The sequence below is a fragment of the Protopterus annectens genome, chromosome 12.part0 (genome assembly GCF_019279795.1).
Source record: "Protopterus annectens isolate FY-2018-M chromosome 12.part0, PAN1.0, whole genome shotgun sequence".
Classification (NCBI taxonomy): Eukaryota; Metazoa; Chordata; order Ceratodontiformes; family Protopteridae; genus Protopterus; species Protopterus annectens.
The window spans coordinates 452,599,030-452,625,902 of NC_056746.1; the positions used below are offsets into that span (position 1 = coordinate 452,599,030).

The window sequence follows — 26,873 nt, forward strand, 5'->3', positions numbered from 1 at the left end:
CTGAGTAACAAAACTTCTTCCGACAACCTTGCCATCATAGAGACTCTGTGTCTAAGTGTGCTCCTATATAGATGACATGCTGCAATGGCAATAACGCAGATTTTTCTGAATTTATAGTAATCCCCAAGTATGAACAGAGTTGTAAGGTGGCATCGCTTGCTTGTTGGAGTAGATGCTTGGTGGTGACAGTTATAAGCCAGTCATCTACGTATGGAAAAACCTGGAATCCTAGATGCCTCAAGTGAACCGTAACCACTGCCATGCATTTGAACACTCTGGGGGCTGTAGTGAGACCAAAAGGTAGTGCTTGAATCTGGTAGTGACTGCCTCTGTGCCGGAAGCGCAGATTACTCCTTGATGGCCTGTCCATTTTTATGTAGTAGTAAGCATTTTGGAGGTCTATAGAGCACATCCAATTGTCTTTCCCTAAAAAAGGGAAGATTTGACTGCAGTGTCACCATCCAGAACTTGGTCTTCTTTACAGATTCATTTAATTTGCTGAGATCCAAAATAGGTCTCCAGTCCCCTGTTCTTTTTGGCTCTAAAAAGAATCTTGAGTGTTCCGGATCCTATCTGGTCTACGGGGATTCTTTGTATGACTCTTGTCTAGCAACTTTTGAGTCTCTATGGTTGCTTGATCCCTTTGATTGGGTGGAACATCTGGGATGTTTTTCAAGGTAAGGATGGGGAGAGGAAAGGGTACGGAGTAGCCTCTGGATATTATGCTTTATACTCATCTGCCTCTTGTAATTTCTCACCAGGCTTCTGGGTGCAAAGACAAATTACCCCCGACTGCCTCCAGCGGTGGGCAGGCGGGCCTGCCTTCAGGAGCGCTGAAAGGGCCTAATGATTCGCCCTGGTTCTGCGGTCCCCCTCTGCCACGAGGACAGTGTCTACCATTATTACCTCCCCCTCTGCACCTAGGGAAGGATTCACCTCATGCATCTGGAAAATCTCCCTGGGATTTTTTGAACCCCCCCCCCTCCGGACTTTTAGGATATGGTCTCGAAGGTACAGAAAAACGCAATCCAATGGCACAGAGAGTTTTACCTTCCTGCTCGCATCTGGTGAGTGTATCTTTGACTTTCGGTCCAAAGAGAGAGGAACCATCAAAAGGGGTGTTTACAAAGTTAGACTTAAAGGGTTCAGCGAAGTTAAAGTGCATCTAAAAGTGGCTCCTCAGGGAAACCGCCGAACCCTCTAATCTACTCGCTCCATCTTCTGTATATGAAATGAGTCTCATGGAGGAGTTCACTACGGAGGTTAAGGTAGATAGCTGAGAGGTCACCTTATCTGAGACCCCCACAGCTAATGAACTTTGAAGAGCATCTCCTAGCTCCTTCAGGAGATCGCTCTGTAGTCTTGTGAAATGTGCCAAGTAATTCAGTGATCTGAGAGCAAATGTCGCTGAAAAAAAGACGCACTTCCTATATCTGTCTATCGCACGAGACTCTTTTCTTAGGTGGATGGATAGATGAGGATGTTTCGGCCAGTTCCTTCTTGGTGGCTGTCGCCACCAACATAGCATACACAGGAACGCCCTTAGAAAGAAAATGTTTGTCATCTGGGGCTGTAATAAATTTGTTAGGCCTCCGAGGGACTGGTTCCACTGCATCTGGGGGGACTCCCACGCCTTCTGACCAACTAGTTCCAAAAGTTCAACGAAAGGTGGAGATATCCAGGAGGCTGAAGGGTGAGATCCTATGGCTTTCCGGTACACTGACTCCTCTTCAGAAGTGTTGATGGACTTCCAGCCACCTCTCTGCTTAAGGACCTCCAAGATATACGCAAAGGAGATATCCTCAGAGGGCAGCCGTGGGGACCCGTCTGATTCCCCGAGGTCAGATGTAAGAGACTCATCTGGGGAGTCAATATGCTTCCTCTTGCAAAGCCTCTTCCTGGAGGCCTCATCAGAAGGATATTCTGGTGAAGTTTCAGAAAAAGAAGTTATGTACCTACCATAACGTTCCATGTTAGTTGTCTTCCTCTCGCTTTCTTTCTTGCTGGTTGGGATCGGAGCCAATCCTCTGCTCCGACTCGGCCATCTTCAATAGCTCAAGAGCTGTTTACTGGCTCGAGGCTACCCCATATCCCATAATGCCTGGCGCTAGTTACCCAGATCTCATTTGAAAAAGCTATTCCAGACATAACTAAGGAAGAATTCTGCCCTAGTAGTGCCTTGGGCCTAACTGTGAAGCTATCTAAGCAGAAAAGGACAACCAGATAAGGTTCAGCCAATGAAATCTGAAAAATGGAGCTCCTCTCGATCCACTAGGACAGGGGGATGGAGGGTGGGACGCAAGAAAAAAGGCGAGAAGACGACAACTAACATGGAACGTTATGGTAGGTACATAACTTCTTTATGTTAAGTTGTCTATCTTGCCTTCATTCTTGCTGGCTGGGACAGCGTTCCTAGCACCTACTATCCTGGGTGGCTCATTGGAACAGACTCTTCAGAACAGTGGAACCAAAATCAGCTCTGTTTCTGGAAGCAATGTCTAGTTTATAATGAGAAATGAAGGTATGTGTGTTAGCCCACGTAGCAGCTGCACAGATAGATTCCATGGGCAACCTAGATTGGAAGGCCACCGAGGTGGCCAATGCCCTAGTAGAGTGGCCTTTTGGTTTGATAGATAATTCTTTGTTTCTCAATTGGCAAATGAATGAAATAATGTGAGACAACCACCTAGATAATGTTACCTTTGAGACTGGAAGGCCCTGTCTGCCCTCAGCATAGGAAAGGAAGAGTTGGTCCGACTTCCTGATGTCCTTTGTCCTATGCAAATAAAAACGCAGTTGTCTGTGAACGTCCAACTGGTGCAATTTATATTCTGCCTTATTGGTGTGATTAGGAAAGAACACAGGAAGGTCTATGGACTGATTTAAATTATTTTGTGAACAGACCTTAGGAAGGAAGGATTGGTCCTTAGAGCAACCCTATCGTTATGAAAAACTAAGTATGTAGGACGAATACATAGAGCCTGAAGCTCCGAAACATGTCTTGTAGAAGTAATGGCTACCAGAAAAAGAGTCTTCCAGGATAAAAACTTAATGGAGCAAGATGCTGCAGGTTCAAAAGGTGGCAAGATTAGGGAAGCTAGTACCAAATTTAGATCCCATGGAGGTGGGGGGGTCTCTCACTGGGGGCCTAAGCAGAGTGGTTTCTTTGAGGAAGGCTTTACACAGCTTATGAGACATAATGTTGTTAGAAGACAACATGATGTGAAAATTCAAAATGGCAGCTAACTGAACCCCGATTGTAGCAGAAGCAGAACCAGAATGAAAGAGTTCCACTAAAAATTCCAAAATCTCATGGACAGCGGCTGAAAAGGGGTCTATATTCCTAGCCTCTGCCCAGCAAGAAAAACATTTCCACTTGCTAGCATAAGTTTTCCTAGTTGTGGATTTGTGTGATGAGATTATAATTGCATGCACCGAGGATGAAATATTAGGAAGCCTGGCTAAGGTTGGAAGTGGAGCAACCAAGCTGTGAGCTGGAGCGTTTGAAGGGATCGATGCAGTCTGCCCGACTGATGAATCGGTAGATCTGGAATAAGATCCAGAATCCAAGGCTGCTCGACAAGGTAATGATGCAGGAATGGGAACCATATCTGTCGAGGCCAATCAGGGGCAACGAGGATCATTCTGCAAACCAACACAGTTGCTCTCTGTATGAGTTTGGGTATTAGGGGAAATGGAGGGAAAGCGTAAAGAAGTCCCTGAGGCCAATCGTGGGCTAGAGCATCTCTGGGGGAGTGGCCGGGAAGTGGAAGAAGGGAGAAGAAATTGCTGCACTTGCTGTTGAAGGGTGTGGCGAATAGGTCACAGCAAGTTTGCCCCCATTTGCGAAAGATCTGTTCCGCAATTACCTGATTCAGAGACCACTCGTGAGGCATGAGAATTGCTCTGCTGAGCCTGTCTGCTATGACGTTGAACCTAACAGGGATGTGCGTTGCGATCAGAAAACGCTGGGAAGAGATCGCCCACTGCCAAAGTCTGAGTGCTTCTCGACATAGAGGGTAGGACCTGGTTCCGCCCTGCTTGGTGATGTACCACACACCACTGACATGTCTGCTTGAATTGCAATTGTCCTGAGAGGGAGAGAATCCTGAAGGGCTTGCAATGCTAAAACCGCGGCTCTCATCTCCAAGACATTTATATGCAAATGGTACTCATGAGGCTGCCATGTGCCTTGGACTGTCCTGCCCCTAACATTGCCCCCACCCCACCCCATCAGGGAAGCGTCCGTGGTCACTGTGGCGACTGGGGGGGGGTAGCACAAATGGTCTGCCTTGGGACACTGATGGAGAGATCATCCACCAAGCGAGGTGCTTCTTGCATGCTTCTGTAATCATAATCTTGGGAGACATGGGAAGCTGTTGGAAGGACCACTGTTTGAATAGGAGCCACCGGAGAATTCTCATGTGAAAGTGGGCCAGGGGAACAAGAAGAATTGCTGATGCCATAAAACCCAGTGTTTGAAGGACGAACCTGACTTGAATCTTGTTGCATGTTAATAAAATCTGCACTTGCTGGTGAATTACTGATACCCTGTCTGGTGGAAGACTCGCAAACATGTTCCTTGTATTTAAATTTGCGCCTATGTAAGTGATATACTGACAGGGCAGCAATGCAGATTTTTCGAAATTTATAGTGATGCCTAGCCTGGAGCAATTTTTGATTGTGTAGTCTCTGGCTTGTAGGAGGCGATGCCTGGTGGTAGCAGTGAGGAGCCAGTCATCTAGATATGGAAACACCTGGAATCCCTGACGTCTCAGGTGAGCCGTAACCACTGCCATGCATTTGGTGAACACCATGGGGGCTGTGGTGAGACCAAAGGGCAGAGCTCTGAACTGATAATGACTGGCTCCCAGCCAGAAGCGAAGGAATCTTCTGGAGCACCTGTCCATTTTGATGTGGCAGTACACATCCTGAAGATCTATAGAGCACATCCAATTGCCCTGACCCAGGAAGGGTAGAATGGACTGCAGCGTGACCATCCAAAACTTTGTTCTTTGCATAGATCTGTTTAATCTGCTGAGATCCAGAAGGGGTCTCCAGTCCCCTGTCTTTTTTGGTACCAAAAAGAATCTTGAGTAAGTTCCGGATCCGAGCTGGTCTGCCGGGACTTCCTGGATGACTCTTTTGTGTAGCAGCTTTGAAATCTCTATGGCTGCTTTGTCCCTTAGATTGGGTGGAACATCTGGAAGGGACTTGTTTGACTGTAACGGGGGTTGAGCAAAGGGAATTCTGTAACCTCTGGATATGATTGACTGTACCCACTTGTCTTGAGTTAGATCTTGCCAGGCTTTAGGGTACAGTGAGAGCCTTCCCCCGACTGCCTCCAGAGGTGGGCAGCCAGGCAACCCTTCAAGGATACTGAAAGGGCTTGTCAGAGAAGGATTCTCTGCTGCCCTGGTTCTGCAGACGCCCTCTGCCACGAGGGTACCGTCTGTTATTATTCCCTCCTCTGCCCCTGGAGGGGAACTCACCACGTGCGTCAGGCAAGGCTCCCTGGGATTTCCGGAACCACATCTTTCCACTCTTCTGACCCTTGGGGTATGGTCCAGAAGGAGTGGAAAAACGGACTCCCACGGTAGAGAGAGTCTTGCCTTCCTGTTCACACTTGGTTAGGGTGTCCTTCACCTGTGAGCCAAAGAGAGCAGAACCATCAAAGGGGGTATTGGTGAAAGACGCTCTGAAGGGCCCGCAAAATTACATAGCCGCATCCATGCGTGCCTCCTAAGGGCAACGCCTGTGCCTGCGGTTCTACTCGCACCATCGGCTGCATAAGAAATGAGCCTCATGAAGGAGTTAACAACTGAATTCAGAGTCACCAGTTGGGAAGCCACCTTAGCTTGAGCCCCCTCAGCTGTTGGATCTTGGAGGGCATCTCCAAGCTCTTTAAGGAGATCCCTCTGAAGGCGGGTGAAATGGCACAAATAATTCAGAGACCTCATGGAGAAGGTCGCTGAAGCAAACATTTGCTTCCCATATCTATCCATAGTCCTAGATTCCTTGTTAGGGGGATAGGCAGATGATGAAGTTTGCCAACTCCTTCTTTGTGGTTGCTGCTATCACTAGGATATCAACAGGTATGCCCTTAGTCAAAAACTGTTTGTCCTGAGGTGCAGTTATAAATTTAGCAGGTCTCCTGGGGGTTGTTTTCACTGTGTCTGGAGCTGACCACGCCTTCCGAGCCACCACAGACATAAGTGGGTCGAAAGGCGGAAACACCCAGGAGGTGGAAGGTTGGGAACCAAACGCTGTCCAGGAATACAGACTCATCCCCGGAAGGGGCTAGGGTATTCCAGTTTCCCCTCTGCCTAAGCATTTCCAAAATATCTGAAAAGGAGACATCTTCAGAGGGGGATCTTGGGGACCCTTCAGAATCCTCTACGTCAGTATCTGATGTGACAGTCTCAGGGGAGTCAACGTGCTTCCTCTTACGAGGTGGCTCCTCTGAGTGATCAGGGGAGGCCTCGGAAGAGGAAGAAACACCCAAAGGGGTGCCCTGGAGTGCTGGTTCCCCACGCTTGGGGTCTGGAGGAGGGACAGAGGCAGACGCAGGCACCAAAGGGGGAGGAGCCGATGGGGTTGACTGTGGGACTGACTCGGGGGCCAGTACACTCCTCATGACCTCGAATGCGCTCCTGCCCGGACGCAGAGAAGATGCCGGTTCCGAAGAAACCAGAATCCCTCTCCGCACCGAGGGGGACAGCTCCGAAGCCGATGTAGGAGCCGAGCTCACCTGCGCCAAAGCTCCGATGGGAAGAACGGGGTCAGACAAGGGTCCGATGCCACTCGCCCCCTCGGAGCCGACGAGGGAGTCCCGGCACCCAGATCCCTCCAAAGATGGTGCCATGGAAGGGATTGGAGCCGACGACGGAACCGAAGGAGAAGGTATTGGAGCTGACGGTTCCATGACTCGAACCCCAACGAACTCCAGCTCCGAGCTCAAGAGAGGAGTCGGAGGAGGAATATCTGCAGAAATGGACAGAGCCGACACCTGATGAGGGCGCTGGACAACATTTTCGCTAGGGCCTGCGATTTCAGCAGCCTACTGATCACTCTCTCCAAGTCCTGATCTTTAAAGTCTAGAGGACCAAGTGGAGTGAGAGGACCTATGACTGCGCTCCGATTGGAGCAGAGGTGACCGTGGAGCCGAGCGTATCGACTCCAAGGAGGGAGACCTAGATCTCTTTCAACTCCCAGATGGCTCCCAAGTACATGCTGGAGCCGATTGGGAGGGAGGCAACATTGGTTCTGGCCGGAGCTTCACCCAGCTACTAGAGCCAGGCATCATGGGATATGGGGTAGCCTCGAGCCAGTAAACAGTTCTCGAGCTATTGAAGATGGCCACCAGCAAGAATGAAGGCGAGATAGACAACTTAACATGAGGGAAGTTCACCCGATGGGGTATCCTGAGGCCTAGGATCTCCGCTGGTCTGTGGTTGGGGTGGTGCAGAGACACAAGCCTTAGGGGGAAGAATGTCAGAACCTTCGTGTAGAGCTGTGGGGGAGGACAGCACACTCCTCATCATTGGTTCATAGGTAGGTACTAGGTTATCGGCTCAAGGGCCTACGTAAGCCTAGGCAACAAAGTTCCCTGGCTTAAGCCACCCAAGAAAGTTAATTTCCTGTGCCCCTGTCGAGCAGAGCCACAGAAGTGATCCCCAGGGTGTATTTCCTATTTCCCATCCACTCATCAAGATTTTTCTTGAAGAGTGCTAATGAGGAACTCTGCTTGACATAGATGGGTAGCTTTTTCCAGAGTATAAGAAGTCTCTGGGACAGGAATCTATCCCTCCAGCACGTCCTGTTTATTGTGGTGGCAAGGTTTAGGTCCCTAGAGAGTGTAGCTTGGGGAGATTGGGATTACTTTAGGTGTAGCATGTCCAACAGCTCTGGGTTTAACATAGCTTTATATGTTAGGCAGAGATCTCCTCAGAGTAGGTGATATGCTACAGAGTAAAGCTGGAGTTTTTTGAGACGGTCAGTGTAGGGCATCTGTTGGAGGTCAGTAATCCTCTTTTTGAGTTACTTCTGTGGCCTTTCCAGCTGCTGCAGATGTCTTGTGAGGTACATTCCAAAAGGGGTGTTGTACTCCATAATGGGTCTAATAATTGCCGAAGAGAGGGGAACAATGATCTCTTTTTCCTGGATGAAAACCCTTTTGTGATGAGGTGTGCCACATAGAAGGATTTCCTGACTACTGTGGCGATGTGATTATCAAAGGAGAGACTACTGTCCACCTGGGTCCCAAGGTCTCTTATCACACATTCGGTATTAAGTAGACTGCCGTTTATGTGGTAGTTCGTGGGTACAGAGTTTTTATCAAAGGGGATGACAATGCACTTTTTGGTATTGAGCTGGAGGCCATGCTTCTGACAGCAGGCATCTGTCTCAGTGAGGCCCTTCTGTAGGATGTCCACATCATTTGGGGACTCTACTATGGCTCCTAGTTTGCAATCACCTGCAAACTTCGTTAGCCAGAGGCCTTCTGTATTACAGAGAAGTAGATACCAAACAGGAGAGGTCCCAGGACTGAACCCTGTGGTATTCCACTTGTCACTGGTTTGAAGTCAGATTTGGAGTCTGCAACTTTTACAGTGTGGGTTCTGTCAGTGAGCCAGTTGGCAACCCATCTTATGACGTAGGGATTTATACCTAGTTCAGTGAGTTTAGCTATAATTCCAGAATGGGGGAAAGTGTTGAAAGCCTTGGCGAGGTCAAGATAGGCTGTGTGAACCACCTTACCCTCATCTACGGCTTTGGTGACTGCCTCAAAGTCGATCAGGTTCAGGAGGCATGATCTGCCTGTCACAAACCCAAACTGGGTGGGGTCCTGAGTTTGGAGGTTACCAGTGTCTTTGTTTATGAGTTCCATGATGATACGTTCCATGACCTTGCAGACCAGGCTCGTCAGGCTAATAGGGCGATAGTTCCCAGGATCAGTGGTGGCTCCCACTTTGTGGAGTGGGATAAGTGTTGCTGTGCACCATTCAGTAAGCACAAAGTGATGTGAGACTACGATTGAACATGGTGCTTAGGTGGGGAGCCAGTTCATTCTGATGTTCATGTAAAACACAGCCTGGGATATTGTCCAGTCCCATGGATGCTGTGTTTTTGGTTTTAAAGAGTGCAGCTTTTATCTGCATAGATGTGATTACAGGAGAAGGGAAACACAGGCTCTGATGAGATTTGAACTCATGACCCCCTGGTTTATGAGGCCAGTGCTCTAACCCCTGAACTACAGAGCCACACATACAAACTCAAAAGCCCCTCTACCCTGATTCGAGGATCCCTCCAGCTCTGAAGCGGCAGAGGAAATATCCGGAACCAAGGGAGCCGGCTTCGAAGCTGATGTAGGCACCAAGTTCACCCGTGCCGAGGCACAGAAAGGTAAACTCGGATGGCACCGAGGATGCTGGAACAGAAGACTGTTCTGAAATCTCAACTGTGGGTTTAGTCACAGATGATTCTATCATGATCTGTTCTAGATATTCTTGCTCTGGAGATCCAGGTTGGCTCAGAGAAGGAATCGTAGTGGATGGAAAAAATCTTTACTGGCTCTGGTTCCGAATGGAATGGAGCCGATAAAATTTTGGCCAGCGCCGGCGACTCCAGTAGCCTTCGCACCACCCTATCCATGTCATCGTTCAATAAGGTTCTGGAAGACCGAGACAAAGGGTTCAGTGAGGTACCTCTTTATAGTATGGGTGATGTCAATATCAGGGAAACCAGTGTCAATTTGGGAGACTGGCTCCGAAAACAACCCTACCCCATAGCCCACACATATGGAGAACACGGGAGATTGTTGTCACATGTAGTACACAATCAGTACTTGCCAAAAATTCCTGCAGCTCCTTCAATGTTGCTTTAGGTCTCTTGGCAGCCTCCCTGACCAGTTTTCTTCTCATCTTTTCATCAATGTTGGAAGGATGTCCAGTTTGCAACATCACTGTTGTCCCATATTTTCTCCACTTTTTGATGGCTGTCTTCACTGTGTTCCATAGTATAGCCAATGCTGTGGAAATTTTTTTGTACCCTTCTCCTGAATGACACCTTTCAACGATGAGATCCCTTTGATGCTTTGTAAGCTCTCTGCGAACAGTAGCAAACAACTGAGTAAATGTCAGGAAAATCCTACTAGGACAGCTAAACTTTACTTAGGGTTAATCAGTCTCTTTAATTGATGGCAGGTGTGTACCCAAGAAGACTGAATGCTGTAATTAAATCAAAAGGCGCTTCAACAAAGTATTAGTTTAAGGGTATGCACACTTGCGCAACCGTTGTTTTTTATTTTTTATATTTTTTTCCCCTAACAGATTTGTTTGTCTTTCAAATCAATTGTACATGTTATAAGTCACATTAAAGGTGGGAAAAGTTTTGAAATAATTTATTGCGGTCTCATTTTTTATACCACAAACACCTGGCATTTTAACAGGGGTGTGTAAACTTTTTATATCCACTGTAGATATATATATATGTATATATACATATACACACACACACACACACACACACACACACACACACACACACACACACAAATGAGCTATCAGCCACACATAACACTACCATAATTCAATATGCGGTTGATTCGACCCTTATTTGCTCAATCCCATCCAAACCCTCACTCCTTCACATAACCCACACTGCCCTCAATGACTTAGAAAAATATCTCCAACCACCAACTTACTTGCAATCAGAATAAAACTAAGCTAATGCTCTCTATGAGTAACAAGTGTCCGACCCCCCCACTGCAGTTCACAATCACTTCCCTCCAATAACACTACTACAGAGCCAGTAGAACAAACCAAGCTCCTAAAGGTGACCATATATAATAACCTTAGATTTGACAAACACCTTGCAACAAATGTCAAGAAAGTAAACATCACACTAGGTTCTATCTACCGTATCAAGCCTTACCTCACAGACTACACTAGACAGGCCATTTCTAGGACTCACCTTTCCTCTCTACTATATACATCTGCAATTTTCACAAAACTCCGTAAATCCGACCTAATCAGACTTGAGTCATGCTACAAGATAGCAAGATTCGCCTCAAACCTACCATACCGAACACATCACTGCATAGCACTCCAGCACCTAAAATGGCTCGAACTTCCCAACTTACTTACCTTTAATCAATTAAACTTCACACACATCATCTTCCACCACGCTAGCAACTGCTCTGCTCTCAAAGACTTTGTTCAACCCTACTCTTGCTCTCGCTCCTTAAGATCCTCCAACAAAAACCTACAAAAAATAACCAAATCTGTTAACAGCTATGGTGACGTCCTTTTCTCAGAGTATCTACACTATGGAAACTCTTTACCTCCTGCAATATTTACCAGCACTCTACTCTCACTTTCAAATGACTTCTAAAACAACTGGCTATGTTCTTGTACCAAGCCTGGCTGATTATATGTGTAGTGTACTAAACCCCTTTTCATTCCTAACACACTAATACCACCGTCAAACTAAACATTAATAGCCTCTCTCATGTTAACTTTCTATTAATCCCACCTCTCAATATCCTAACCCTGGCCCCCTTTCTTCCCCCCCTCACACCTTTACTATACTATCAAGACTGCTAACAGCATATGATTCCAGGGTCTACATTATGATATCGCACCCTCAGAAGAGAGAACGACACAATCGACCCCATGTAAGTGAAAGCTTACAATGTTGAAACCTCAGAACAGCGATTTTTTTCCAAGGGAAAAAAAAAAAAAAAAAAATCGCTGTTCTGAAACAAAACAAACAAAAAAAAACCTGTAAAACATTGCATAATGTGTGTGTGTGTGTGTGTGTGGGGGGGGGGGTGCCCCCACTCCCCACACTTTTATATACCAACTTCGAGATCGCACTACAATGCCGAAAATGGCAAAGTAGCGAAAGCGGCCAAGCGGATTCTTTCCCAGGGAAAGAATTCGCTGAAAAGCCGCTTCGCTATTTTGCCTTTTTGTGCTTTTCAGTTCGACAAAGACGCATTCGACAACTTGATAGGAAGCCATGATTCCACTATAAACTACCTAATACTCAAACTGGTCACTAAGCACACTAAGAATAAGTCTTTTATACAATGTTCAACTTTAACTTTTGTTAACCTTACATAGCTTTTTCATTTCGATGACGCTACCTAGTTGACAATTTTTTATTATGTCTGACTTTTTTTATTATCATCTCTTTGTTAATTATATGTAAGTTTTCTAGTTGGAGCTTTTCTCTCCAGGACTCCGCTGAAAACAGGCCACCTGGTCCAGTAGGACTCGCCAGGTAATCAAATATAAAAATAAATATGTCCGAATCCATAAAACCAGAACACACTAACGAAAGCGGTTTTATCAAAACAGCGCTTTCGTTAAAGCGTGTGACAAAATAAAAAAAAAAAAACTACATTTACATTTTAGTAGGGGAGCTTCACTCCCCCCCCCCCCTGCACTCCCCATGTGAGGGACTGTGCCGCCCACACCCCCCGTACTTTAATATTCTCCCTCCGAGACCACACTATAGTGGGGAAAAGGGAAATTTCCCTTAACCAAACCGTAGTACAGCCTCGGCAACAGTCATACTTGCGTGAAAGTGCTTCTTCGGTGAAAAGCACTTTTGCGTAAGTATGTCCGGCCATTTGGATTTCGGTCGTTTGCTCAGTCGAGCAAACGTCCTAGATCCATATATCCATATACAGACACACGTGTGTATAAGTGTGTGTGTCTATATATATATATATATATATATATATATATATATATATATATATATATATATATATATATATATATATATGGGTTCACTTTATACCTCAAAATACCGAAATGTCGAATTTCAGTATATCGAGACCATAAAGTCGAATCTGCAGAATAGCGAAAGTGCATAACCACGAATCCAGATATGTCGAATTTGTGGTTATGGTTTAATGGTATGGGACATGGAGTATATGTGTGGATGGTGTGCGGTTTCGTGTGTGGATTTAAGTTGAATTTCAGGTAAGTGACTAATTTATAAGGGTTTGGGGTAAGTGTTTGAGTGTATGTGAGTGTGTTTGGAAGTTGTACGTGTGGGTTAGGGTAAGTTTCAAAAGGTGCTTCAAGAAAGTATTAGTTTAAGGGTGTACACACTTATGCAACAAGCTTATTGTACGTTTTTTTTTTTTTTTATATATATTTTTTCCCCTAACAGATTTGTTTGTTTTTCAACTGAATTTTCACATTAAAGGTGGGAAAAGTGTTGAAATGATTTATTGTGGTCTCTTTTTTATATCACAAAAATTTGGCATTTTAACAGGGGTGTGTAAACTTTTTATATCCACTGTATATATATATTTGTTTTGAATCCCTTTTATTTGACATCCCAAGAGTTGTGTAGATGGAAGGAGATAGGCCTCCCCTTAAAAACACTCGAGAGATGGACAGTTGGGGATGCCAAGTACACTGATAGCGCCTATTAGAGGAGGAGTATTTATAACCATGGTGTTGCGGTTCTTCTCTGTCTCTCTGGGGATGCCAACAAGTTGAAGAACTCTTCTCTTGCACTAGGAGGAAGTGTTTTCACATGAATTCTGGGGGGCCCCAACAAGGGCTGTAGCCAATTTCTCTTGCTCTTTCCAGGTTTCCTGAAATGTACTTAAAGAGGAGAAGAAAAATGTTTTAATTCTGGTGGCAGCAATGGTCTTGCCCTCCTGTTTGCTAGCTACCAGTGAGTGCATCCTATACTGATGCCCTGAACAAAGAGGACCAATTGATGGAGACATTGCTTTGCGCAGGTATATTCTAGAACAGTTTGGTCAAGGCCAGTTCGTTAAGCAACTTCCAATAAATGAGGTACAAGTCTCTCCGAAGTATTAGGAAAGGGCGACGGAGTTGTAGAGAGTATATAAATACCATCTTACAACCCGTAAGATTTTGAGAAGTATGCGGACATGGAAGTATCTAAGGTGAACTCGAGTTAAACAATTTTGTCAACCATTCTGTACTTATTGATTGGGAGAGGGATAGAGGGATTTTGAACACCAGGTCCTGCGTAGTGACATGGGTCACTACCACTGCATCTTGCAGAACTCCCTCGCTCCATAGGAGATGTAGGAGTGTCTGCTCCAGCACTTGCACTCCTACGGAGGAACTCCTGGAAAAGAACCACTACAATGGACATCCATCCCTGGACAAGCCAAGCACTCACCATCAAAAAACAAAAGGGGGCCGACAAGGGAAATATGGATCTGCCTCTGTCTCCACCAAGCCACCATCTCCAGAAAGGAAGGAGGCTTGTATAGTGGAGAATCCTGTATGTGTGGAATGGACCCATGAATAGAGAGACCCAAGCAAAACTCCAAGGAGCAAGTGGCCCCAGATCCACCCCAACCCAGGGGAACCAATCCACACGGGGAGAAAATCTGCAATCCAAAGAAAACTCCTGGGAAGCAACCGAATTCTGGTCCTGACCATCCAGACCAAGCGAAAAATTCTGCACATGGAAGGAACATGCCTCTCAACCGCACTCCACAACCATTTAGTGCAAGAAACCTGGACAAAGCCTGACAAGATGGGGGGGGGGGACAAAGACTCAAAAACAGGGACATACTTCAAACACTGTTCTTTTTAACCTGGAAAGCCAGAGAACAACATGGACTGTGTCAACACACATCATCTGGTGATTCCAGCACCTACTCAGACAGACACAAATCCCATGAGGAATAGGACAAAACCATGGGACAAAATAAATGCACGTTCTACAGAAACCTGGGTAGAGGAGAGGCACACACACTCAACCTCTTACAGCAAGAAATCTGGACAAAGACAAATAATGGGGTACAAAATTAGGGACAATTTTTAAATATTGATCTTACAACCTTAGAAAGTTGATAGGATAACAGGTTTTGCATTAGCATGAATTTTCTGAAAGACAAAGTCAATCTCAAATGTCTGTCATTTCCTGATTAAACTCCTGAATAATTTGCCAGTAATTTGCCAGCAAGCCATAATTTTATGAGAAACATACCAAAAATAAAAGACAAATATCTGGACATTCTGTGAAAATCTGTACAGTTGAGAGGTATAGAGAGGCACACATTCAACCCCGCAGAGCAATTAACCTCAAAGAAGAGTAAGAAAAGCAGCAGCAGTGAAATTGTTCGATCCGATCTGCCTGGACTCCAATAAGCCATGTCCATCTGCCAAGTAAAATCTCAGTTCATCAGATCTGAAGGCACAGGACCCGATGAATTAACCACAGAACCACGGAAGAGCACCACAGCGAACAAGCCTGTCAGATCCAAAGAGGACCCTGGAACTGGAGGATGATTCGGGAGCTTTGTATCTGTGAGTTGGATCCAAGAACCTTTATTTTGTAGCTCCATATTCTTAGTTGAGTGCAGGGGTGAGCCTCAAAGGAAACTAGCAATCAGACCTTCTATTCTCCATGGGCTGGAGTGTCTTTGCATCATCCACAAAACAATGGCACCCAAGAAATGAGCCCAAGACACACAGTGAAAGTGTATCACACTGGCAAGAAACGCATGCAGAGGAAAGGCCTGGATCAGAGGGAAGCCCAGTGTTAGTCGACCACTCTGGATCCAAAGCAAACAGATCCTTGAAAAAACCCAGTTTCTCCAGTCAATCTGCTACTGTAAGAGTCTAGAATCTCTGATCAGAGAAGAGACTTATCAGCTTAAAGGCTTCGGAAACGAAAAAAGGAAACAGCTCAGTTGCCTCTGGGAGACCTACCATACATCTGATCAGAGATCTTCGGATCTGAAAACGGCAAACATTAGCTCCAAAGCTCTGAATCTGTAGACACCAGATCCGAGAACAGCCTAACATCTGACATCAACCATCATTTCCAATGATTTCCCAGTGATTTGCTTGAAAGCCACTATTTATGTGAAGTGTCTGATACCTAGTGTCTCACAGTAAAAAACTCAGGTATACAGATCGGACGGCTTAGGATCCTTAGCTGTCATCAGATAAGTGGTAATGACATCATGGGGCCATATCTTTCAGATCCAAAGCTTTAGGATCTGAAGGAGGCCCTAGTAACTTTGGATCTGAGACCATGGATGCGAGTTCCTCATTGTGTAGGTCCATTTCTATATAACAGTGGGCTGAGCCCCGACAGAAATCAGTAAGAAACCTTAGCAACCTTAGCTTAGGAGCTAGATTCCCCCACCTTTTTTTTAAGAAACCAGAAAGGGGTACAGAATAGCTCACAAATCAGCAGCAGTTCGAGGCCAGCAACCTTTGAAAGCAAAGAGACCCGATCAAGCAAGAAGGATGATACAAACAACAGGACATTACAAAGCAATTCTATACATCAACAACAGAGTACTTCTAGGTGGCACTGAGTGCATTACAGACAGAAAACAGGAAGAAAAGGATTTAACTACATTCTTATGTTGTAATTTTTTCTTAGTTATTTTTACATACAGCAAAGCCCCTTTAACAGACAAAGAAAAATCTGTACCATTGACAGAAGCACTGAAAAACAGCCAGATCCTGCACACAAACCACTACCTCAACTGCTCTCTGGGGGATGACAAGACAGAGACAAAACGTGAATCTAAGGGAATGGACCAACAGCTGGGGCCAATGATACACAGTACTGTAAAAGGGAAAAACAACATATCTAGCCGTATGGAGTTTAGCTGAATCAGATAAATTAAACAGATTAAATCCTGTCACAAGCTAGTAAGACCTGTAATCACCTATCCAGGACAGAATGACCCAGGTTAAGCAACAACCAGAAAGGAGATGGAAAATAATTCCAGCCGCCAAGGGAGGAATGAAGCTTGAAAATTAAGAGATCAACGAACCTATAATAGTAGATAAGTTTGTAAAAATAAGGACTTCTTTAATCTCGAGACACTGAATCCTCTCTGTCTGACCACATTGGCAGCAATCAAGATCTGAGGAAACAGGGACAATGTGGCACATTATGGGTAGAGAGAGGAGCTGGAAAATGTGGCCGAGCTGGATCTGAGGATCGGATCAGAGACCCATCAGTCAGAAAGAATGAATAGGATATCAGATCAATTTTTTTATCTTAACTGTACTGTTTTAATGGTGCATGACTTTTTTTGCAAGGTACAAAAAAGAAGTTGCGTCTTACCATAACGTTCCAACTGCATTGCTGATCTTCATTCATTCATCACTGATGGGTTTCGGTTCCGTCCTTGGAACCAAAACGGCCTTATACCAAGCTTGCGCCAGCCAAACTCTCTCAAGCTAAACTTTTACCTATAGTACCCTTCACCCTGTAACCTCAGATCAAGTTTGCTCTTTATCAGTAAAGCAGAGGCAGTTTCTGCGCAAGTGCCCTAATTCAGCACTTGGACCCAAAGCATCCCCTAGGAGCCTTAGGAGGGGGAAGGAGGGTGGGACGTTATGAATGAATGGAGATCAACAACACAGATGGAACATTATGGTAAGACATAACTTCTTTACCTGATGTTAATCTTCATTCATCACTGATGGGATAGAGTCCTCAGCTACCTTGTGTCCCGTAGGTGGCCCTTATGGAAGAATATTCCTGAGTACCAATGAGCCAAAGGAAGCTCTCCCTCTAGAGACCAGATCCAACTTGTAATGGGTTATAAAGGTATGAGGATTAGCTCACGTTGCTGCTGCACAGATATCATCCGGAGAAGCTCTCAAATGGAACGCCACTGAAGTGGAGTGAGCCTTGATTTTCTGTGGTACAGGCTTTTTTTTCATGACGATAAATGAAAAGTATGCAATCTCTAAGCCATTTAGAAAGGGTCACTTTAGAAACAGATTTTCCCATTTTAGGGCCAGAAAAGGAAACGAATAGTTGGTCTGACTTGTGTATAGTTTTAGTTATATCCAGATAGAATCTCAGCTGTGTACATCTAATGAATGCAGACAATATTCTCCTTTATTAGTATAACTCGGGGGGGGGGGGGGGACTGGAATCTGACATTACTCTGGGGAAAAAAGAATGGTTTGTCGGGAGTGATACTCTGTCCTTGTGGAAGATCAAATATGGACGTTTCATGCATAGAGCGTGGAGCTCAAATTTGCCTCTCTGACATGATGGCAACTAGAAAACGACAACTCCATGATAAAACCTTAATGTCACATTTCACTGCAGGCTCAAAAGGAGGTTGCGTCAAAGATTGTAGGATCAGTGTGAGGTTCCATGGTTCTATAGGTTGTTTAATTGAAGGCTTAATGTGGGAGACTCAAGTCTTGCATAACCAGTGTGAAGATGGGGGGATTAGGGCAAGATAGTTGCTGCATTTGTGGTTTGTGGGGGAGGCGAATAGGTCACAGCAAGGCTGGCCCCAATGGTTGAAAACTGTCATCGCTATGGATGGATTGAGGGACCACTAATGCAGCAGGAGAATGGATCTGCTCAGTTTGTCTGCAACCATGTTGGAATCCCCGGGAATGTGCGTTGCTATAAGAAAGCGATTGGAATCCATCACCCATTGCTAAATTCTCGTGGCCTCTCGACATAAGGGATAAGACTTGGTTCCCCCTTGCTTGTTGATGTACCAGACTACTAACATGTCTGACTGGATTGCGATCGTCCCAGAAGGAAGAACAGATTGGAATGATGCAACACAAAGCACTGCCCTCAGTTCTAGGACACTGATATGCAGGTTGGCCTCTATTGTGCACCATGTGCCTTGGACTGACGTTCCCTGAAACCTCCCCCACCTTATCAGGGAAGCATCCGTGGTCAGAGTGGCTTTGGGCAGAGGAGGATGGAAAGGGCGGTTCCAAAGCTCTATTTCTGGCCTCATCCATTAAAGAAGGTCCTGTTTGCAGCGACTGGTTATCAGAATCTGAAAGGACAAGGGGTGACTATTGGAGTACCACTGAGATAATAGAAGCCATTGAAGGAGACATGTAAAGTTTTGCTAGAGGTACTATTGGTATTGAAGCTGCCATGAAACTAAAAAGCTGTAGGACCTCCCGTGCCGAGGTTTTCCTTTGACAGAGTATCATCCGGAGTTCAATCCTCAGTCTTTGCAATCTGTGGTCCAGGAGAGATGCTAAACAGGAGCAGGTGCAAAGCAGTCTCATGGAGCGTTTGTTCATTTTGATGTGGTAATACATGCCCTGAAAGGTCCATGGAGCACATCTAATTGCCGTTCCCCAAAAAGGGGAGAATGGACTGAACAGTGACCATCCGGAATTTTGTTTGGGTGACAGACTTGTTTAAATTGCTGAGAGCCAAAATCGGTCTCCAGTCCCCTGTCTTTTTTGGCACCAAAAAGAACCTTCAGTAGAATCTGGATCTGCACTGGTCTGGTGGGACTGCTAGGATGACTATTTTTTGACACAGCTTTTTATCTCTAGTGCTGCTTCTTCCCTTTGACTGGGAGGAACGTCAAGAATGATTTTCGGCGGTTCTGGGTAAATGTTGAGGGGGAATATTTTAGCCTCTGGTTATCTTCTGCATCCAATGGTCGGTAGTTATTGATTCCCAGGCAGCGTGGTGCAGAGAGAAACGTCCCCTGACTGCTTTCAGAGGAAAGCAATCGGGCCGCTCTTCAGGAGCGCGGGTTGCCCACAAAAAGAATCTCTGGGTCCCTGGTTACGACGGCCCTCTCTGTCTCAGTATGGGCGTCTTCCAGAAGAGTTACCCCCTCTACCCCTGTGGGGGTGAACTCGCCACGTGTCACAAAAAGGACCCTGAGACTTCTTGTGTCACAATTTTCCACTCCTCTGATTCCTGGAGTAGGAATGCTTGGGGGGGGGGGGTGCACACCTATGGCAGACAAGGTCTTACCATCCTTATCACACCTGGCTAGAATGTCCTTCACTTTTGGGCCGAAAAGGGAAGACGCTTCAACTGGAGTGTTCTGGAAGGAAGACTTAAAGTGATCCGTGAAATCACAAAGGTGCATCCAGGCATGACGTCTCATAACTACGCTTGAACCTACAGCTCTTGCTGCCCGTTCGGTTGCATGGGATATTAACCTCATGGCCGAATTTGAAATAGATTCCAAGATCGCAAGCTGTGAGGCAACTTTGTCACTTTCCTCGTCAGACACCTGTCCTGAAAGAGTTCCAGAGAGTTCAGAAATTAAGTCTCTTTGGAGTCTCGTAAAATGTGCCAAATAGTTCAAGGACCGTATGGCAAAGGTTGATGAAGCAAAGACTCACTTCTCTAATCTGTCAACTGCCTAGGGACTCCCTGTTGGGCAGATGAATAGTCTGGCTCTCTTTGGCGAACTCCTTTTTTGTGGCCGCCTCCACCACCCACCACCACAGCATCTACTGGTAAAACCTTTTGACCAATGTGGGCTTTCCTTGGGGGGGGGTAAGATTTTATCTGGTCTCAGAGGGATTAGCTCAACAGAGACATGATTCCTCCAAGCACCCTTCACTACAAGCTGGACTAGCTGGTCTGCTGGCAGGGTCACCCAAGAGATAGATGGTCAGGCACGTTAGCCCTGCAGGAAAATGGACTCCACGGAGGAAGGGTTATTGGGCTTCCAGTCACCCCTTTGTTTTAACATTTCCAGGATGTCTCCAAAGGAGACATCTTCAGAGGGTGGCTGTGGGGACCCTTCCCCTTCATCATAATCCATATCCTCTTTCAAAGACTCCTCAGGGGAGTCTACAAGCTTCCTCTTGCACAACTTCTTCCATGGTACCTCTTCAGTGGGAAATTCTGTGGAGGACTCTGAAGAATGGGCACCCTGCACTATGGCTTCCTGCAGCTCCCATGCCCAATGTCCCAAAGTGGTAGCTTGCCTCAGCAGCAGCTCAGGGGGAGGAGATGTTTGGGGTTCCAACACAGAACGTTTGCTTCCAGTAGCAAGCGTCCTCTCCATCGCCAAGACAGTTGGCCCATCCGAAGAGGGATGGGAGCCCGGAACTGAGAAGGACAACCTTGGAACCAGGGTCACACCCTGCTCCACTGAACCAGCCCCTGAGAGAGGAGCCTCAAGAAGGATCAGTGTCGACAGAGCTCCTGGCACCGTGGACAGAACTGTAGATAGGTTCGGGATCCTACTTTGCACCGAAGAGTCCATTGCCCAACCCTGAACCTGAGGAAGGCCCAGCTCTGAAGGGACTGAAGGCCAAAGGGTCAGCTCCAGAGCCACAGTGAGGCCCACTAATGGCACAGAAGAAGAGGGGACCAAAAAGGGTGTCAGAGTTGAAAACTTTGAAACCTCCAAGGAGGTCAAAGAAGGAGAGTAGGATGGAGTCCATAGAGAAACATTCCCAAGTCTGGCAAGTGGATAGGTCTTAGAAGATGTAGGGATCCCCCTGGCTGTCAGCAGCTGATTCACAAGGCGCACCACAAGTTCCAAAAGGCTCCTGGTGGACCTAATGGATATCCCAGATGGGGACTCTGGTCTGGCAAGAAAGGGGCTATATATTTGTCCCAAAATGGGGTCCACTGACGGGGAGTATTGGGTCTGTACTGTGGTGTCTACCGGCACCTCTGCTCAAGTTTGGAAATGGGGGGTAGTGGAGCATCTAATGTGCTTAATGGTACCGAAGATAAAGTTGGAGCAGTAAAGGTGATTGGTACTGAACTGGTCATTGAAGTCGAAGTTATGGGTACCGAAGGTATTGTCAGTGCCGTGGTGGTACCAGTCGGTACCGAAGAGGGTGAAGCAGTCAGGCTTGGTAGTTTCCAGTGGCATAGACAGTGTCGGTGCCATAACCGGCACCGAAGACATAGAAGTAGTTGACGGAACAGAGGTCAATGTCGGAGGGACTGGTTTTGATTCTGAAGACAATTCTGGCATCTTAGACTTGGTAGGCTTGTCCAAACCACCAGAAGATAAAGAGGGGACAGAATGTGGTTGTTTCCTTTCTTTCTTAGGAGGGGGTGAGCCCTCCGCCGTGGAAAGAGCCTCTGAAAAGGGCATCTTAAGGAGGTCCTTCAGAATCAGTTGTTTTTTCGTTCGATCAAGGTATGTACCCTAAAACCTTTACAAATAGAAAAAGGGGGCTGCACCAAGAGATGGGGCACCCCCAGGCAATACACACAGTCATCATGTAAGTCACTGTTAGGCATTTTTCTATTACATTTTAAACATGGCTTAAAGCCTGACCTACCTTTCTTTTCAGACATATTTAATACGCTCACACACACAACAGCCAGAAGAAGAAAGGAAGAAGAAAATTCTCAAAGTGAATACCAGCAATGGTATTAAAAGGCTACCAGAAGTGGTAATAAAGAATCAGAAGGAGGAAAAGGAGAGGGAATACCAGCAAAGGTATTTACAAATTACCACAAGGGTAAGGAGAAAGGCCATACCATTAATGGTACAAAGATTACCTAAAGGTAAAAAAGGAAGGAAATGGGTAAACGCTAATGACAGACAAGAGAAGAATAATTCAGGAAGCTTTATAGGAAAAAATTGGTATCACAGTCAATTTAAAGTCAAAATCCAAAAAATATTGAACTTAGCTTGAGAGCAGGCTTGAACATGGCTTTATGGCTACACAGCAAATGAGATCTGAGGTAACAGAGAGAAGGGCACTATGGGTAAAAGCTTAGCTTGAGAGTTTTGGCTGACGTGAGCTTGTTATAAGGCTGGCTCGGTTCTGAGGACAGTACTGAAACCCATCAGTGATGAATGAATGAAGATTAACAACATCAGATGTAAAGTTTGCTCAGGTATTTTTAAATGTAATGGGGATACTAATATAAACAGTTGCTCATGATTTTTCTGTTTCTCCCTTCTCTCTTTTTCATTGATCAGTTTTAAGATATGCAGGCACTGCAATGTAAAGAGAGGAAAGGTCTGGTTAAGAGAGCATGACAAAATAAAAATTTGTGTGCTTTTTCATGCTTGCATAGGGGAATGATTGGGTTAAAGACGTTAGGTTTATCCAGCAGCAAGTCTTAATAAAAAGCAAGTAAATGAAGAATATTGATTATTATAAGGCTTTTTTTCTGGTAAACAATGTATCCTTGGCAGTTCTGTGTCTGGTTTTTACATCCCAAGACAATAATCTGATAAAGAGAAATGGCTTGGAGAAAGTGTTTACTGAAAGAATTCAAGTGTTTTCTGAGCTGGGACAGCTATAAAGATAAGAGAAAACCAGACAGCACTTACTAAATACACAGGCTGTAACATGTGTCTTAGCATGACTTACCTTTCTTTTTGGTTAACTCTAGCCTGTCTGTGTGGCTATCACTTTAGAACTTCTGTTCTTATTAGGAAGGCAAAACTTCAAATTTTGAAGATGTACATGGTTTTGCATGTTATTACATTAATAGGTTTTGGAGGGTTATTGGGGGGGGGGGGGGGGGTTTGAAGGCTTTCAATAAAAAACAAAATGTTTTGTAAAATGTGACACAGGCCCAAATGGATATGACAAGAAACAACAGGCGGCAGAAAAGTTCTGAGGTTATAAAGTCTGATGTCTGCTTTATACCTGAAATCTCTTTATGGCTGATGTACGCGAGATGATGTGCAGCATCACACGTACCTTACAATAGTATTTAGACTTTTGTGTACTGGCCAGAAATATGAGTCAGCCAGGGGTCTATATTATATGTTCAAAGTCTGAAAACTTCAAATCTCATGTGATCGACTCCATATGAGTGAAGTTTTCAAACATTGAACAAAATATAAACAAACTAAAAATAAAAAAAAATACCTGAATGCTCTACGCAGGGGGGAAAGCCTCCCTGCACCCCCGGTACTTAAATATACCAACTCAGAGATTGCACTACATTGAAGTGAAGGGAAATATTCCCTACGGCAATCTCCGTTGAAAAGTTCAGTGTTTGAAAATTTCGCTCATATAATGTTGATCATATGAGATTCGAAGTTTTTAGACCTTGAACTTATAATATAGACTCGTCAGCCAGAGGCAAACTCCCTAATGTTATGAATACCTAGGCATATGAATAGAAGGACATTAACTGTTTAAAAGCAGTTATACGTAAAAGGTGAGAATAATAACTATACTAGAAAAGGATGCTTTCTGTAATTTCTTTAAATCTGAGTGGTCTGAGAGATAAATACAAAAAAGAAAGTAGAGGATTATATTAAAAAATGTAGAGTGCAAATAGATATACTATAGGGTAGAAAGAAGTGAACATGTGAGTTTGATAAAGAAAGGTTTTTCAGGATGATTATTCAGCAAAATACCTGGGGCAAAGGAAAAGAGGAGTGGAGTACTTATATTAATTGCAAGAGGAGCTCCAATAGTGATAGAAGTGGGAAAAAAAGATAATGGTAGATATGTAGTACTAAGGGGCTACTGGAAAGGGAGGAGGATTACACTGGCATGTATTTATATTCCACCTAAAACAACTATAATGGAGCTATATGTAGTACTAAAGGGCTACTGGAAAGGGAGGAGGATTACACTGGCATGTATTTATAATCCACCTAAAACAACTATAATGGAGCCTAAGAAAATTCTGGAAGAAATAAATCAGCTTTCAAGGAACATTACTTATGGGTGAGGATTGGAATTTGGTTTGTAACAGTGAAGATTTGTCTGGGGGACCCAGAAGGGAAAATATAACAAAGGAGGATAGATGTTTGAAGACATTTATGAAAATTTTTATTTTTATTTATTTATTTATCATTTGTTGACCGGGAAAGTCCGACTAGGTTCTTTCTATAGAGCCTGTCTTCAGCGGAGGCCCGGGGAGAAATGCTCCAGATGCATGTCTTTGGAATATGAAAATGAAAAAATATATATATATATATATATATATATATATATATATATATATATATATATATATATATATGAAAATGGCATGGAAGATGTGAATTCAGTACCAGGAGTTCAGAGTGAATTTACATATTTTCTAAAATACAAAAATTGGGCTAAGCTACATAGAATTTATACTTCACAGGAACGAGCATTTAATTGAAGGTCTTAAAATGCACACAATAACTATTTCAGGTCATGCGCCAATAACAACTAAAATAAAGACTCAAGGCAATTAAACAAAAATGAGACACTGGCACTTTCCCACCTGTATGTTGAAGAGAGGAATTTAAGGGGAACTATTCAGGAGCTGTTAGAGATGACAGACATTTCTTCTGAAAATATATCTAGGGTGTGGGATAAAATTTAAGTGAAGTTTAAAGCTAGGGTGGAAATAAAGGAAAGGGAGACATGGTTAAAGAGTAACAAAAATTATTTAGAGGGACTAATGAATGTTAAATTATTGCAAAATAGGGGGAATCCCACAGAATAAGAGGAACTGCAGAATGCTAAACAGAAAACAAGGGATTAACTCAATAATATGCATGAGTTTAGAAAGATTGCTGTCAGGCAACTGTTTTTGATAACTTTGGGGCACGACGACTTTTAGCACAACGACTCAGGCAACAGAAAGTAGAAAGGGCTGTCACCAAGCTTAGGGAGCCTATAACAAGGAAGATAACAAGAGATCCTGCAGAAGTATTAGAAATATTTTGGAAATATTATGAAAGTCTGTATAAAACAGAGAAATATACACATCAAGAAAAGGTAGAAAGTGAAATGTTTATGTAAGAATTAAAAATCCCATGTTAGAGGTAGATGAGGATCAATTACTAACAGTTAAGATAGGAGGAGGAGACGAGATAAAAAATGATGTATAACCAATCTACAGGAAAGTCCTCAGGACTAGAAGTATTCCTGTGGAAGTTTGGAAGCCAAGAGGGAAAAATTGATAAAGATTTGGAAGGTTTTGTTTAATTTAACAGTATCGTGAAAGGAGAAGTACCAACATCCTGAAAGTGGTGGTAGCAGTAATATGTAGAGGGTAAAGATCCATCAAATCCAGCTTCATATAGGCCGATTTCACTACTAAATCATAATTAGAAAGTATTTATGTGTATACTGGCTAAAGGAACAGCAACAGTGATGACAACATTGATTGGATATGGATCAATGTGGTTTTGTGTAGGGGATGCACACTTATTGGTAATCTTTGCCATGGAAGTCACTGGCCTAATATTGATCTCTAACATCATTGACAAAAAGACCATTACAGTAAACAGCAATACAGCAAAACTTTATAAAACAGAAACATTCCCTGTTTTGGTAAATATTATAGCGCTGAAGATCATCCAAATCAATGAAACTGTCAATATGGCACCAATGCCATGGGTAGCAGACAGTGTGTGTGTGTGTGTGTGTGTGTGTGTGTGTGTGTGTCCTTCATCCCTTTCTGTTGTATATTTTACTATATCCACAGTAGAGGGTGAGTCCTGCTCTATGCAAGTGATGTTCAAAGCACTGGATGCCAGGCCAAACAGTCATATAGCCATCCAGATGGAACACATTTCCTACCTGTTAGGAATGGCACTGTAGCAGTAATGTTAAAAGAAACATCTGCAAGTACTTGCCCAGTTTACAGGAAATGTAAGCAAGAACTCTGGGATGAAGCGGCTGTCCAAGAAAAGGGGGGAAGGCAGGAAGGTGATCTGTGACAACAAATAAGAGGAGAACCGCCCCTCTTGTTGGTCAGCTGATATGGTACGAATACATTCATTGTATCCAATGGTAAAGACCCTGCCTTGGCAGATGTCTAGCTGGGTTAACCCCTAAGCAGTAAGAGGAGAATGAAGAGAGCAAGCTCAGAAGAGAAAATCCTGAGGTATCAAAGTAAAAAATGAAGTTTCAACCTCCTACAGTCATGGTCACAACAATGCTTGTTGTAGACTGGAACCAATGAAAATAAGCTACAAGCACAAACGTCTAGAATGGAGACGTTTTTGAAGTGAACATTGGTAGCAGTCACACTGCTGATACAGTGGCATTTGAAAACTGTTTTCCAATGGGCTATGATATGTGCAATAGCAGAAGATAATGCAGTTCGCAATCTACTTGGAAGGATATGTTTGGCAGCCATTATTCCTTCACACTCCAGCAAAAGAGGCAAATATCTGTACTGTGTACATAAAT

General features: G+C 44.4%; 1 protein-coding gene and 1 non-coding gene across 5 annotated transcripts in view; both read right to left on the reverse strand.

Moving 5' to 3' along the window:
- SNX8 (sorting nexin 8) overlaps positions 1-26,873 on the reverse strand; it is a 1,131,155-nt gene that overhangs the window by 14,571 nt on the left and 1,089,711 nt on the right. The window lies entirely within an intron of this gene.
- Positions 9,190-9,263, reverse strand: TRNAM-CAU. The gene has a single exon. It is a non-coding gene; the product is annotated as a tRNA-Met (tRNA).